This window comes from Podarcis cretensis, assembly GCF_951804945.1.
Source record: "Podarcis cretensis genome assembly, chromosome: 4".
In the NCBI taxonomy this organism is placed as follows: Eukaryota; Metazoa; Chordata; class Lepidosauria; order Squamata; family Lacertidae; genus Podarcis; species Podarcis cretensis.
Window position 1 is genome coordinate 99,537,759 of NC_137173.1, and position 12,654 is coordinate 99,550,412.

General features: G+C 44.3%; 1 long non-coding RNA gene across 1 annotated transcript in view; it reads left to right on the forward strand.

The window, feature by feature from the left end:
- The first annotated feature begins 1,771 nt into the window (after nucleotides 1–1,771).
- The window catches only part of LOC307214461, a 33,943-nt gene continuing 23,060 nt past the window's right edge, over nucleotides 1,772–12,654 (forward strand). Inside the window, exon 1 of the long non-coding RNA XR_013838118.1 lies at nucleotides 1,772–1,814. This is a non-coding gene — a long non-coding RNA (uncharacterized lncRNA). The remainder of the gene's footprint in view (nucleotides 1,815–12,654) is intronic.

Sequence of the window (12,654 nt, forward strand, 5' to 3'; positions counted from 1 at the left end):
CTATCTATCTATCTATCTATCTATCTATCATCATCTATCTATCTATTATCTATCATCTATATCTATCTATCTATCTATCTATCTATCTATCTATCTATCTATCATCTATCATCTATCATCTATCATCTATCTATCTATCTATCTATCTATCTATCTATCATCTATCTATCTATCTATCTATCTATCTATCTATCTATCATCTATCTATCATCTCTATCATCTATCTATCTATCTATCTATCTATCATCTATCTATCATCTCTATCATCTGTCTATCTATCTATCTATCTATCTATCTATCTATCTATCATCTATCTATTTTCAACATTTTAAATACCTTTGAACTCTGAAGCTTATTCAGTACAGTCAACACGTTGGCTTCCTTTTTGTGATGGAAATATGGTAGAAATGAATGAAAAAACCCCAATAGAAACGATATTTAAATATTTAAACAGCTCAAAGTTTCTTAGATGGTTGTATTTTTCATAATCTAAACTTGGCACAAACTATAGTATCTCCCACTTCATAGCACTGTCCAGTTTCTGTGCTGGTGGGCACAGGGATAAAATTAATAAAACTGTTCTGGAAAGCCTTCTTTGCAGAATTTCTCATCTTTTCTAAAGTTCTGTTCCAAAAGGTCTCCTGACTCTATTCTTTGCTTTTTTTAATGGTTTCTGGGGAAGAGATGCATCCAAATGACAGCATTGTTTTCGGACTTTCCTTCCTGATTTGGTTCTTGGAAACAAAACATTTCCAGGATTAGCCTCTGGTATGAAATCCAGTTTCTCTTTTATATATGGATGAGCTTGATCTGCCAGGAAGTTCTCTGGTGCAAGCACAAATGAGGGCAGATCTTAACATGATGCTCTATTCCATTCAACACACTTTTTTTCATTCACTGCCCTGCCCTGCACCCTTTCTATACAGAACAGCCTTTTTGAAAGAAAGAAAGAAAGAAAGAAAGAAAGAAAGAGAAAAATATATGCACCTGACCAGGCTCTGCTTTTGGCTCCTGGCAGCCAGCATGGAACCCACTGCTCTGCTTATTTCCCTCTGCTGCATTCCTTGTGCCTTCTCCAGTAATTAGGTATCAGCTGATTTTCCTAGTTCTGCACTATTGCTACTCTGCTCTCATTCTCTGGAGGCAAATGTGTGGGGCATTGTGCCCTGCAAGGTCCTCAGTCACCTTGGTTGAGCTCCATATGTGCATATATGCTGTAAGGAGCCATTCTTACACGAGCTTTTACATGAGTGCTATTGTTCATGAAATTTTGCCCTTCGGTGGGAACTGGCTATACATTGTTTTTCTATATTGTACTCATGGAGGGAAGAACTATTGTCTTCTTTTTTTAAAGATTGTAGATCGTTTTGCTAGTAGTAGATTTATTATTATCAGGATATTAAATTCTGCTTCCCTCCCTGGTTGGGCCATAATGAATACGCCCCCCCCCCCCCCCATTTTGTGCTATGTTAACCAGTCTTTGGCTGGATCTATACACATCAAAAAAGTGTTTCAGGAAAACACATTGTAAACTTTATAATGGGAAATCATGTTGGCGAAAGACAGGACTCCACAGCGCCATTTGGTGTCACAGTGTTATAACACATATTAAACATTTTTTATTTATTAATGTAGCTGAGTTCCCTGACTAAGAAGTGGGTTGGATGCATATGGAGCATGCAGTAGCAGCTCAGGATCTTCAACATGTCATTTTTATTTATTTATTTCACACAGCTCTTGAGTAACCGGTCAACTCAATCTGTGACTGCAGGCACAAATAACAGCTCTGGATCTCTGTTCATGAATTTGATGAAGTGAGTAATTTGAATTCAGGTGTGTCATTTATGTTCACAACAACTGAAATAAGGAAACATTGTCAGATCTTCACCCAGGGTGGCAATTTGATTCTGTTATTTTAGCCACAGCTCATTTTGGTTCACACTTAAGGCCCTCCATTGTTCTTACAGCAAAAACAACAATCCCCCGCCATGTTCTGGTGGGCTAACCAGAGCCCACCTGCCCCTTGTAAACTCAGCACATGGGCTTCAGAGAACATTCCAGCTGTCCCTTTCCTAGATCTTTTCTGGAAGCAAAGTATGTCATTGGCATCTTTACTGGGGCAGCCATAATTTGACCTAAAGGACTTATTTATTATAGATCTTGCTTGTGTATACACTTTATTGAACATGTAAAACACCAGATTAGTCCATAAAAGGGCTAAATTATTAGAGCAGGAACTAGCCACTGAGGTTAATGAAAATATAATTAGTGCTGCTTGAGCTACATGCTGTTGAAAGAAGGGTCATAAATCCTATTAATCTCTTTTTCACTCAAAAATTATTGACCTGACAGGCCACAACGGTGTGGTCTATGTGTCCATATAGAGTTGAAGGCTCTTTCTTTCTTTCTTTCTTTCTTTCTTTCTTTCTTTCTTTCTCTCTCTCTCTCTCTCTCTCTCTCTCTCTCTCTCTCTCTCTCCCTTCCTTCCTTCCTTCCTTCCTTCCTTCCCCTCCCTCCCTTTTGAATCACATTTTCAGTTTGTGTCAAAACCACAGGAGGATCTGTTCTTGAGACATATACTGTGTCATATAACTGTAATGCCACAGGCTGGATGTGATGCAGGTTGAAAATATATGTTTGTCTGAGAACAACCAAGAAGAGGCACCCACACTCTGCAATGGCCTCTGACCAGGCAAATGCACACCCCCCCGAAAGAAATGTGCAGGCCAAGGACCTGATGACTGAGATGTTCCTGGAGAGGAATGTCCTGGGAGCTCCTAGGATTTAGGACAATCTCTCCCAGAGTCATCATGCCTGATAGTTCCTTATGTTGACTGAAGGAAAGTGATTTAGGCTTTCCAACCTACCAATCCCTAAGTTGAAAGCTTTTGCCCATTCACTGCTGCCAGGGAATTTCCTGGGACTTAGCCACATTAGGATGCCTTAGGCATGTTGCCCCATACACTTAAGCATGCATTTGGGTATGTTACTGATCATTAAATTGCAACTTAATTTTCTTTGTGAACCAGTAGTGTTTTTTTATTGTAGTATATTAATTAGTACTCATTAATGATCTTTTAATCGAAATCAGGAAATGTGATGCTAAAATCATTCAACAGCCAATCTTCAAATCAAATTGGGCTGTTAATGGTGGGGGTGGAAGGAGCTGTGGCTTGAGGAAACTTCTAAAATTTCAAAGAACTCCATCAAACGACATACCCCCGTCTACAAAAATGAACTCTTACCATTGAATAGGTTTCAAATGAGTTCTAAATACTTTGTGTTATCAGAGGGCAATTTACAGAATTAAATGTAGTTAATATTCAGAGCCAAGGCAGGTTGTTTCTTTGTTTACAACAAGATTGGGATTAAGAATAAAGCAAAATGAAATGAAATGCAATTGTAATCAGAAATATTTAAAATCAGTGACACAGGCACTAAGGGATGAGATTCCAGGGAGCAGATAGTGGATCAAGGGAGAAACCTTCATTTCTGCTCTGGGGTTACTAGTTGGAAACTATGGTGGCAACTTTGTATATGCATGAAGAGAGAAACATGCTTCACGTTGCACTTCTCTCCCATTAACTCTGGTCAGTATGGCCAATGGTCAGGGATAAAGAGAGTTTGGATCAAAAAATATGGGGGGGGGCAGGTTGGGGAATTTTACTCTGTGCCTTTTATGGCAAAGATAACTTCTGTCCTAGAAGAAAGAGACCAAGAAACTCTTAGTCAGGCCATAGAACATCCAATTACTATTACTTAGCATGCCTGGCACATCAATTTCAGCATCACCTTGTCAGTGATAGCTCCTGATATTATTTGGGGTTCATAGCGCCACCCTTTCTTTAAAGTTCATTACAACTGATAGGTCTCTGCTTTCTCTTTCCCATGTGCAGGAAATTTCACTCTATTCTTCAGCATACCTGAAGGAGTGTCTCCACCCCCATCGTTCAACCCAGACACTGAGATCCAGCACTGAGGGCCTTCTGGCAGTTCGCTCACTGTGAGATGTGAGGTTACAGGGAACCAGGCAGAGGGCCTTCTCGGTAGTGGCACCCGCCCTGTGGAATGCCCTCCCATCAGATGTCAAGGGGATAAACAACTATCTGACTTTTAGAAGACATCTGAAGGCAGCCCTCTTTAGGGAAGTTTTTAATGACTGATATTTTATTATAATTTTAATCTTTTGTTGGAAGCCGCCCAGAGTGGCTGGGGAAACCCAGCCAGATGGGTGGGGTATAAATAAATTATTATTATTATTATTATTATTATTATTATTATTATTATTATTATTACCCTAGGGTTTTCAAAGCAATCCTATGCATGTTTAGATGGAATCAAATCCCCTTACATTCACTGGGGCTTATTCCCAGGTAAGAGTGCATAGGATTGAGTAGCACTGCAATCTGCAGTGCATTCTGACAATTAGTGAAGAAGAAGAAGAAGAGTTTGGATTTGATATCCCGCTTTATCACTACCCAAAGGAGTCTCAAAGCGGCTAACATTCTCCTTTCCCTTCCTCCCCCACAACAAACACTCTGTGAGGTGAGTGGGGCTGAGAGACTTCAGAGAAGTGTGACTAGCCCAAAGTCACCCAGCAGCTGCATGTGGAGGAGCGGGGAAGCAAACCCGGTTCACCAGATTACAAGTCTACCACTCTTAACCACTACACCACACTGGCTCTCTTCACAGTCAGAAAAATGGTACATGAATACTTTTCTGAAGGAGGGATAACGACCAGAGATAGATTTTTCTCCAATTTCAGCTTGGTAGAAATTGGCCACGTACCTGCTCTCCAGTATTTTACTCTATAGGAATAACTGTTTTGTGCTCCTGGCTGAATTTCCCACTGCACCTGGCACACACAAGCCTTAGAGAAACCAATACTGCATTTATGTGTGGGTGATGCTGAGCTACAGTCCAGGGCTGTTGCAAGGTCATTAGGCTATTCGTCAATCTGCCTAATGAGCTACTCAGCTTTCCAGTATTCAGGTATACAGTTGCTGACAAAGGTCTCTTGCATCATGGTTAGTCACAATTGCTATTCTCACCTGACTTGAAGTGTTCCAGCCATCTGTACTCTTTTATCAATTTAGTGCCTTCCTCAATTTACAGTTTCCCTGTACTATTAATGTTTTCACGGCCTAGTAAAGCTATCATGACAATGGTTGAATGTACTGTTTCACTGCATCATGATGATGATGATGATAGAAGAAGTTGATATGGTTTCTTGGCATCATGAAATATTCTTGCACCGAGTTAGTACCTTCGTTGTGCATTGCGCAAACAAAGTTCAAGCAAAACAGCAGGTATGCATCCCTTCTTTGGGCCTTTGGCATTCCCAACTGTGCAGCAGGCTTGGCACACACAGTTCTGTGTGCATGAAGGTCTCCCTGCTACAGATGTTTGTGCTGTACACATGGAAGCCAGGTGCTGGAACTGGTCCATGCAGCTCGGCTCCCTGCTCATTCTCTGACTGAGCATGTGGGCAGAATTTGCAAAGAGAGCTTAGTCCATAGGCAGATGTCTAGATTTTATGCCGCTGTCAGAACCACTTCACCCACTTGTGGATTTATTTATTTTCCAGAAAACCAGGCAGCCATCTGAGCTCCACAGCACTGGAGACGATACTTTGAGGCAACTGTGTCAAAGCCTCTTTCCTGTTTCACAGAGAGGCAAAGGCTGCTTCCATGCCTCCTGGAAAACCCACCAGAGAGTTCATAAGACGCCAGCCCTGTGAGGCAAGCTAAGCTGAGAGCTGGTAGTTCAGAGACCAAAACTGTGAAACTGCACATATTTAGAATATTTGCTGCTTGTTACTTATTAGGGTTGGCAATTTTTTTTGGTCTGCTTATTTGGAAGTTTTGCTGTAAATATCAGAACTGTAGCTTCTTCCCTGTGAATGACATTGCATAAGGACATACGAAGAGCTCTGCTTGACCAGGCTAAGGGCCCATCTAGTCCAGCATCCTGACTACTGAGAAGCCAGTAAACAGGACCTGAGCGCACCAGCACTCTGCCCCCCCTGTGCTTTCCAGGAACTGGTATTCAGAGACATACCATTGCGTGTCGAGGTCCCCAAGCCACCCCCCAAATAACTCACAACGCACGCTTAATTTTTGTTTAAGGTTTTTGGCATAATTTTGGCCACAACTTTATTTAAATACAAAACCGTGAGTGGTTGTTTAGGCATTGGTTAAGACTATCTGTCCCCACCGCCTGGGGACAGAACTGACTTCCGGGCACCACCGAAAGACAGTGCGGGGGAAAGCAAGTCGGGGAGAAATGGAGCTGGGTCACAGACCCTCAATTCTCATCCGCATGCTCCCCGAAGGCTTGCCGGCCCTAGTCCCATTCCAGGGATTGGACGAAAAGATGGCAAGCCCCAGGATTCCTTTAACGGAATTCCCTTTCCGCAGCAACCATGGAGGGGCAGGCCCAGCCTATCCTAACCCCTCCTCCACCAATTTATAACGAATGCCTAACCGCAACCTTACAAGTTGTGACGATTTGCTACGCAGTAGGCAAAAACCAAATGGCCCAGCCAATCAGCCAGATGGACAAAATTCCTACCAAGCCCCTGCCCCAACGGCAGACGACCCCATGACAGGCATAGCAAGGTCAATGCAACAACCCCTTACTCAAGGGCGGGTGGGCGGGTGATCCGTTGCACACAGCAAAGAGAAAGCTCCAGGCTGCGTGCAGAGTATTGAAACATTTTACCCCTCCCACCAAAATTGCAACATAACTTTTACCCCAGCAACCCAGTGAACCAATCACTGCCCCAGGCCATCTTTAGAGACCCTGCCTGGTAACAGAGGGGTGGCTCAGCAGACCCCACCGCAACACGTGCTCTCCATGAAGGAGAACACGCTTTGGCAGATTTAGGTCAGGATGACTGGCTCCTCTGCACTGGGCCCAGGAAATGTAAAAAAAATCACCTCAGAAATCTGTAAAGGAACATGTTAAGAAGCTGTCCCCCAAAAGCCACCTCCACTCTGGGCAGGCTGCTGAGTTTTCCCTAAGGCAACTGGGCTCCAAGAGCTGCAACCATGTCAGCCTTCAGCCCCAAATTACACCCCCACTGACCTCTGCCTTCGATTCAGGAACGGATCCGCAGCACCTCCGTCATCCTCCACCATCACCCCATTCTGCTCTGCAGATGCCGGCCTGGTCCTGGCGGCACCAGTGGATGCTTCAACTGCTCTGACTCCTCCTTCTCCACACCAACCACTGGGCCCCACACCTGCAGGTGTGCAGCACCACTTGGCTCTATCCAAAGGAGGGAACTGAAGAAAGACCAGCTGCCCTTCTTTAACTGAGCATTGCTAGTTACTTTAGGGACTTGGGGCACAGGCACGTGACACAGTTTTGCATATGCTAATCTATATGCCTAGATAAAGGTAAAGGTAAAGGGACCCCTGACCATTAGGTCCAGTTGTGACCGACTCTGGGGTTGCGGCGCTCATCTCGCTTTACTGGCCGAGGGAGCCAGCGTACAGCTTCCGGGTCATGTGTCCAGCATGACTAAGCCGCTTCTGGCGAACCAGAGCAGCACACGGAAACACCGTTTACCTTTCCGCTGTAGCGGTACCTATTTATCTACTTGCACTTTGACGTGCTTTCGAACTGCTAGGTTGGCAGGAGCAGGGACTGAGCAACGGGAGCTCACCCCGTCACGGGGATTCGAACCACCAACCTTCTGATCGGCAAGTCCTAGGCTCTGTGGTTTAACCCACAGCGCCACCCGCGTCCCATATGCCTAGATACTTCTGGTCAAATTATAGTGGTGGCTAGATGTCACCAGCCTTGCATTTTGTAGTGCGTCCAGCCACCTGTCAGAGACTGGCTGGATGATGAGGAGTGGTGGGAAGCACCAGCCGGGGAACCCCCAAGGGAGATCCCAGAGGAGGAAGGCTCAGAAATCTGGGATTGGTAGTGGGACACGGAGGAGAGGTCAGAGAGGGAAGATTGGGAGGAGGTGGGACAAGAGGATTTAGTGAGCAGGAGGAACCTGTGGCAAGGAGCAGTTCAGACTCCAAGGCTGAAGCAGAGGAGGGAGGTCAAGAGATTCTGAAGCATCCCAGGAATCGTCTTCTCGAATTTTCCCTAGCCCCCGATCTCCAAGAAAGTGCAAGATAACGAGGAGGGAAGAACAGAGGTCAGAGATGGGCAGAAATAGTTTGAGACTGCTTGGGAAACATCTGGGAGAGGAGGGAAGGGAAGCAGGGACCTTCAGTCCTGGCAACTGCTCTGTGGGGGCAAGACCTGCTGGGAAGTGTTGCTGAGTCGTTTGCCGTTTCCTTGAATAAAGAGGTAACTTCACTGACAACTGACTCTGCCTCTTCGTTCTGAGCTGCATCTGACTCCAACCCTGAAAGCACCTTGTTAGCAAAAGTGTTAGCAAAACTTTTTGAACTTTTTGAAAAGGTAGGAGATCCAAGGCTTGGTACAAAAGACCAGTGACCACCCCCTGAAAGCATCCCTGCATCCTCATAGAAATTTAGCCAGATTATGTTTCTTGCATCCAATAAGAGCTTCTGGATCACTCAGAGGCCTGTTCTTCCTGACTAGTCTCTGCCCTTACTTTCTTTGGAGCCAGGTCTACTTGTTTATACCCACAGAAGAGAAAGAAATCCACACATCAATTTTCTTTCTTCCACTAGGCTCTGGATCTGAGGGTGTTGTCCTTCATGTTTCAGCATGTTCTTAGAGAGAGGTGTAACACTCTAAGTAGTTCAAGTCCCTACAAATAATTTTCTTAGCATATTTTCAACAAAAACACAGCATAGGGGTCTGTCATAACTTACTCTTTCAAGCATCCACAGCAGTCTGTTTTCAATACAGGGGCAAAGTGCAACAAACTCTTGAGGTATGCTTATTCAGAAATCAATCTCATTTTCTAGTAGCACAGCCCCAGTCATTTAAATTTGTGCATGCCATTCAGCTACAGTGTGAGAACAGAAAAAAACGGGATAAAGATATTCTGCTTACAAATAGATAATCTCAAGTAAGATGGGGTGGGGTGGGGGACACCATTTGATTTGGGGGCAAAAGGCTCATATGAGCTCTCTATATGATGAATGTCAAGCTTTCAGTGGCCAACAAAACTTGTATAATTTCAACACCTCCACTTCTGTCTGGCAGAAGTGATCCTTCCTAGGGTGTTGTTTTTCCTTCCTATTCTAGCAGAAGACAGGGGTGACTAGCCTGCAGCCAGGGTATTTTGAAGTCTTAGCTAGAATCAAGGAATGGATCCATCATAAACATTATATTGGAGGAGGAGGAGGAGGAAGCCTTCAGAACTAGCTTAGCAGATGCACACCAACAGCTGGGCGTACGCACTGATGGCCAAGCAGAAGACAACCTGCAACATTAATTTGAGTTGTGAAAATAAAGCCGATTTCACTTTCCTCCAGAGACAGGCATGACTGATAAAAACTGTATATCTTTAGAATCTCTGTTCCCTGTAGTCAACGCCACCTGTGACATGGGAACCACAAGGATATGATTGGTGGATGCTGTTCCTGTAGATTATTCTAATGGTTCAAATCAAATGTATTTGAATTCATAACTTTTTATTGCACATCTTGGAATGCATTTTTCAACCACATGTTGGAACATTTGTGCTCCAAAAAAAGGGAGAAAGAAATGAAATTCCATCTTTATGTTTGAAATTTATGGGAACACAATTAAAATGAGAGGGGTCCAAAGGTATCAAGATAATTACATTTTTCTAATCTTACTAAACAAGATAAATTACCTGCAGGCCCTCTTATAAAAGATGAAATCTTCATAATAAGTGAATTAATCAAGCAGCAGCTTGCTACTGCACATGCATTTATAACGGGAATGATTCAAAGAGTTATTTTATGGGGAAATTAATGGAAGCCGGCTTTTCATTCTTCTGCACCAATTGAAAACCTCAGCAGCCAGCTGCCCACTTGTCAAGAAAACAGAAAGAAGCTGGGAACAAAGATAAATAAAAACACCTTTTCCCTGGCACTTTTGAAGAGAAAAAACAGCTCTCATTTACAGCAGCCATCTGTTTGTTATTTAATATGGGTGAATTACATGCTGTAATGAGTTTGTTTCTGCATCACTCAGTGCAATGGAACACAAGTTCACTCTCATAATGTGCCGCAGTTTTTAAAAGCTAATCATTTAATTGGACACAATAGTCAATGACAAATGGAGATGTAAAAACTCAGCCAGCTGTAGAGTGAATATGTAATCATTGTGAAATCATATTATTTTACACGCATGAAAAGTCCTTAATAGTAGCTGATGTTGGCCTGCACAACGGGAACTAGGAAGGCCACAGTGGCATGATGGAAAACAGCAGTTTGGAAATGGGGGGCGGGGGGAGCCAGCCTTTAATATAATTGGGCCATATTGGGACCCAGACTTGAGCTTCCATTAGGCGAAGGCGACTTAAATAATATCTAAATCGTTTTCATCGCCTCCCTCAATTTCTGTTTACATTTGTTTTTAACGTTCATGGTTCAGTAGGTGCGATCCACTGTTTGCTGAGCTTGAAATTATCTGCTCTGTTTTTATACGATGTACTGGGCAATTTCCACTGAGCTGCTGATTTTGAACAGAACATTGTGCCCAGATGAGAGGCCAGGCATTCCCAAAGCAATATATCAGTCAGGTATCTTAGGCCTAAAGAGCTAGAGAACCTGCATCACACAGTATGCACGACTTTTTAGGAGGTTAGATCTTGAAATCTGTGCTGCATCAAACTTAAGCATTTTATGGAAGGCCTAAAGATGATGGGAGACTTTTCCCCCTCGTCCTGTCCAGTGAAACTCACTTACTGAGTCTCCACATTGTACCATCAACATCTAACTACATGGAGCAACTACAGGGAAACTCAGAGTGTGATGAGCTCAGAACACATGCCAATTGTTCTCAGGCTTTATTGGGGGGGGCAGTGTGGGGTTTCAGCTGGCCATTCCATTTTGTAGGATGTTCTATCCTCCCCCTTCAAGCGGAATCTAGCATTCTGTGACAAATGAGAATGCTCAGTCCTCATCAGGCTGTTTTGGGGTCCTCCCTTAAGATTCTTCTGCAAACTTTGTGCCCCCTCCCCAAATCCTGTCCTAAACTCTTTAAAACCCTCCCAACAGTAGCAGGTGGAGTGGTGGGAGAGACTTTCACCTAAGTAATTACCAGTTGCCATTCTCCCCTTCTTGGGTGAGGCTCTTGAGTGGTTGGTTGCAGACCAGTTCCAGGGTCCCTTGGAGGAAAATGATTTTCTAGATGAACGTCAATCAGGGTTTGGACCCAGTTTTGGCACAGAAATTGCTTTGGTCACCCTATATGATGACCTCTGTCAGGAGAAAGACAGGGGAAATACGGTATTTCCTTCTTAATTCTCCTTGAGCTCTTAGTGGGTTTCAGTACCATAAACCATGGTAGCCTTCTGGAGCAGCTGTCCAAATTAGGGGTGGCACCACTTTGCAGTGGTTCAGGTCCTGCTTGGATGGTCGTTTCTAGAGGGTGATGCCTGAGGCGTACTTTTTGGCCTTGTGGAGCCTTCCATGTAGGGTTCCTCAGGGTTCAGTTTTATCCCCTATGCTGTTTAACATCTGAATGAAAGCACTGAGTGGGATCATTTGGAGTTTTGGAGTGTGTTGTCAACAATATGCTGACGACACAGCCCTCTGCCTCTCCTTTACATCTGCAGGTGAGGCAGTGGATGTGCTGGACCATTTTCTTGCCTCGGTAATGGACTGGATGAGAGCCAATAAACTGAAGCTCAATTCAGATAAGACTGTTAGTGGGTGGATCCCTAGACCGGTGGCCCAGCAGCACCTTTGTCTGGACAGGGATAGCCGAAATTTTGTCATCTGTGGCCTAATTTTTTTGTCGTCAGGTTCAATCCCTTATATCTCCAAGTGAAGCTGGGAATGTCCATTGCCTGAAATCCTGATAGCTGATGCCAGGTAGTGTAGAAAAAAGTAGGCTAAATGGACCAATGGCAGCTTCCTATGTTTCTAAGAGAGCCTCTCCTCCTTCCGGAGGGGAGGGGTTGTGACCGGGAGACGATTCCCGCATCACGCGGGGGGCGTTTGGCCCCCTGCCCTCTCACCATCGCTGGCGTGCCACGCCCCCCCCCCAGTTGAGCACCCAATCAAGTGGTATTTGGCGGTTAGGCATTGGAATGTGTTTTTGGTGTATGGAAGGGCAAGGTGTGGTCATTGCCTACCCTTCATTTTTGGGTATTCCATTAAAGGAATCCGGTGGTTGGGGATCCTGTCCGATGCCCTGCGTGGCGGGGGGCCATGGCACGACCCCCGGTGACATCAGGGGAGAGCTTATAGTTGTATTTGCATCAATGGGCTCCCCCTACTTTTGGTTAACCCCTCATTCAGACTCACCCCTCTCTGAGTGGGTGGAGTCTAATGTTCCGTGGTCCAATGCCTAAGCCAATACCTTCTCACATGCTGTAATCAATAAAGTTGATATAGGTATATTAACCTAATATACTGTGCCCTTGTGTCTTCAGGTCCTCAAATCACAATCACAGCTTACATTTCAGTTTCATGCATTGCCCAATGTATGCATCATTCCAAAAAAAGAATACATCTGTTGACTGGCCATTACATGTATATGCACTTCCCAACTGACATTACCCTTTTGAAC